Raw genomic sequence first — 4,393 nt, forward strand, 5'->3', positions numbered from 1 at the left:
CAATGCCGGACAATGTGAGAAGAACAATGATTGATGCAATCAGAGAAAGACAGATATCCCTTTTTACGGATGAAGGTGAGGCCACTATAATTCAAACAAAAGGGTGCCCTCAAGGTTCCTGTAGTGGGCCTATGCTGTGGAACCTTGTCATAAATGATTTACTTACGAAAAACTGGCCAGAAAATATAAAGATTCAAGTGTATGCGGATGCTATTGCTATGGTAATTGGTGATTCAACAATCCGCAAGGTCACCGAGCACGCAAAAACAGCAATGGTATTGTTGGATACATGGCTCACAAAAAATAAATTAGAAATCGAATTCTCCAAATCCAATTACTTATGGATTTGTCACAAAAAGGGAAGACCAACCATTAGACTGCGAAACAATCCAATAAGACACAATATGAACATCAGATATTTAGGAATAATGTTTGATAGAAACCTGACATGGTTCAAACATGTGAATTATCTGATCACGAAAACCCAGAAATGTTTACAAAATTTTAAAAGAATGGCTGGTCCTGCATGGGGCATTAATACGAAAATTAGAAATACGCTTTATAAAGTTGTCGCCATCCGCATTATAGCATATGGTGTTATCGCATGGTTCGGTGATCCCAAACAACAACTAAGAACAAAAGTAGACTCTCTTCAAAGGAAATTCCTGCTATTCATCACTGGAGCCTATTCCACAACACCAAACAGTGCGTTACAAGTATTAACTAACAATCCTCCTCTACATATACTTTTGGAAAACGAAGTACAGAAAGCAAATTTAAGGCTAAAGCGCGAGATTAATATAAACAATGTAACATATCTTCCTACAGATGTAGAGCATAAACATACACCATGGACGTATCACCCGGTGAAAGATATTTTGCCAACACAGGTCTTGACCACAGATGTAGAAGAATCAACAAATCGAATTATTTTCACAGACGGTTCAAAGACCGTGGATGGCGTAGGGTCCGCCTGCATCAGTATATACATGGGTGAAGTAACAGACAAATGGAACTGCCGATTGCTAAATAACAACACTGTATTTCAAGCAGAGTTATACGCAATCTGGATGGCGGTCAGTTATGCAAAAAAATTGTGCAGAAAAATCAACTATAAAGACAGACAGCATGTCATGTATACAGGCAATACGAGACGTAGAATCCCCTTACAGCCTAGTGCATGACATTAGAAAAACACTAATGGACCACAGGAAGATTACAATACGATGGGTGAAAGCTCATGTAGGCATTGAGGGGAATGAAATGGCGGATAAATTCGCAAAAGAGGCTACAAAACATCAGCATGAAAACCACCTAATGAAATTACCGGCATCCTACATTAAAAATCTGCTCTCGCAAGAAGCGTCAGAGAAATGGCAACACCATTGGCAAATATGCACAACTGGAAGAAAAGTCTTCGACGTAATACCAAAAGTGGGTAAAATGAAAGAAGTCATGCCGAGAGAAATAGTAATGTTCCTCACAGAACACGGTCCATTCGGTGAATACATGCGGAGGTTCGGAATCAGCCGGACCAGTACGTGTAGATGCGGCCATCCGGGAAGCGTGATACACTATGTGACACAGTGTGAGTACACAAAGGGATACCATTTACAGGCTTCACCGAACGGACGAGAGATCTTGTGGAAACGGAAAATTATTTTACAAAGATCTGCAACGAGGAAACTACAACAAGTCTTGGGCTATCTGATAAATTATAAAGAAACTATTTTGATAATAACTGGAAGTAGTGAACAATCCACTAGTGATTCGGAAGTGGAATCTGAAACGGATGCGGGTTCCACATAGAGGGGCGCATTTGGGCTCCTAAACCATAACATTTGAGTAATACACCCTGTATACAATTTCATAGTATGATGGTGGTTTAGTAACCTTGAATATTGTATGAGCTCATTATGGCATTTGTTGTGAATATGTGACGTACCTAGTAATGTTTATGTGTATCAACAATTATTATAAAAAGGGAAATTTATATTATGTAATTAGCGTATATTATATAAATATATTATGTAAATATGTGTGGGTAATTCAAATGTGATCGCTGCCACCCAGCACTGTGAACGGGGGCTGTGTTTGATTGCTCCCGCCGCACTTTTATAGTATGATAGTAATTTTGTAACCTTGAATATATATGTATGAGCTCATGGTGATATTTGTGCCCAATACTACCTTCATAGAGTAATGTTTTTGTGCATTCCCAATGGTATAAAAAAGGGAAATTTTTGTAAAGTAAATAATATATGCATGTAATTCAAATGTGAATGCCCAGCACTGTCAACGGAGGCTCTGTTTGATTATTCCCGTTGCAGTGCAGGCTCTGTGTGAATTCTGTGTGTGTATGTATATTGCATATTCTGCAATTGGACAGGGAAAACTGCTCAGCACTGTGGACGGAGGCTTTGTTTCTTCGTTTCCCGTCACAGTCGAGGCGCTGTATATATGTAATTTGTATACATTGTGTATTGTGTATTTTGATCATTCTCAAAGCTCTCTCACTTCAACTTGCCAGCTTCTTCCTCTTCTTTCTTGCCCACAAGTCTTTTCCACATTTCTTTCGGAATCCCAGGCTGTGGTCTCCGGCCCTTATGTGCCACTGGGCGCACGTGCAATTTTTCTCCCTAGTCATTGGATTCAGTCCCCCATTTTTGTCAGATGGCTTGTATGTTGCATTGGTTGATGGCTGTCTTCCTGGGGAGAACGACGCGAGTAATTCGAAACTTGCGGGCACGGGGCAAGGGGAGCCACTACTATAAATCTTTGCTAACTTTTCCGACACAACTTTGCCTCTTTTGAGGGAACGGAAGTAAGGTGCTTTGCATCAGTCCGGGGTTGTGAGCGGTTCTATCTATCTATCTACTGTATTATAGTTTCTTATCCACCATCGGGACTCTTCAGCACTCGTGTGACTTATTTCGCCAATTTTTTTTTTACTTTTGTCTATAGAGTTTGTATCTTAGCCTACGCGCGAACTCGTTAGTATTACAATTAGCATTTCTCTTATTGAACGTAATATAATTTGGCAATTTTGGTGAATCTATTGAACTGTCCCTCTTTTTTACTAATTGATATTAATAATCTGATTTAAGAAAAATCAAGTTGACTCAAACCCTGAATCAGTAATTGGTAAATTTATTGGGGCAATATTAGCCTATAGTAGAGTTTCCCGGATTTCTCGTTACATCGCCCCTTTTTTGAGAAATTGTTTTCTTTTATCAGCCCAACTCAAACTTACCCACATCCACCCACCTGTCATTCCATTCCTCCCACAGGGCGGCATTTGCCCACTTTTGGAAACACCGATTTATACCTATAATTTTTTTTTAAGTATCGCTACACCATATTATAAATAGTGATAATGTAAATATACATGGATTGAGCTCACCCTGTTTGTAAAGTATCCGAGCAAGATGGAGTCTCTTCTTCAATACCATCCCTCAGCAAGATGGAGCCTTTCCTTCGATACCATCCCTCAGCGAGGATGTCGCAAAAGAAGACGACAGCACGGGAAATCTATTGTAATATGATGTAACTAATTATCATCTATTAAATACATTTTGATGATTCAATGCGATAGAGAATCTATTTACCCACCCCCAGTGTTTTCAGGCCAAAAATAATAAAACTATTTGTTTTTATGTACAGTATATATCCCATATTCCTCCGTATTAGCCGACATGCCGCTAAACAGCGAGGGAGACGAGCATGCCAGGAATACCCGTATTTTTCGGCATTGCGGGACATTCGGGTAACAGATTTTGTAAAAATTCTTGAAATATTTTATTCTTAAAATCCATTGTACACCTTCGTCTTAATTATTTCAATTGTTAAAATTAAATATTTTTCAATTTGAAACTTTGACTGATTGTTATTTCACTGAAGTGTTGTGTTGTTCTCTCTTCATTTTAGGGAATGGTTAACCCCTTGTCTCGGTCCTATAATATTTATTCGAATATAATATTTATTCGGCAAACTTGCTAGGTAGTCTCGGTGACGTTACAGATGAACTTGGCAACCCGTGCGGAGTTCTTCTATCTCTAGGAGGTGCTGAGTCAACACGTATCTGTGACGTCACTATATTAGGTGGGTTCTTCATCACTAGGGGAACCTCTGTAAGTTTTTTTTTTCTTTCTTTGCTTTATACAAGCGTTTTGGGGAACATGGTTTCCTTTTCTTATCAATTCGGATTCGTAATTGATATATTCGTCAGCGGTTTATCACAACTGATTGGAAATTTTATTATGTAATTTTCAAAATAAAAGCAAATGTATTTCTGAGAAATTGAATTTCCCTCATCTTATGCCGAAACTAATATTTGGAAAGAAAAGTGATTTGTCTCCTCCGGGAATCGAACCCGGTCTCCTTGCATACCGGG

The sequence above is a fragment of the Pholcus phalangioides genome, unplaced genomic scaffold (assembly GCF_987345545.1).
Source record: "Pholcus phalangioides strain wild (caught in Gottingen) unplaced genomic scaffold, Ppha-v1.0 ptg000041l_1, whole genome shotgun sequence".
In the NCBI taxonomy this organism is placed as follows: Eukaryota; Metazoa; Arthropoda; class Arachnida; order Araneae; family Pholcidae; genus Pholcus; species Pholcus phalangioides.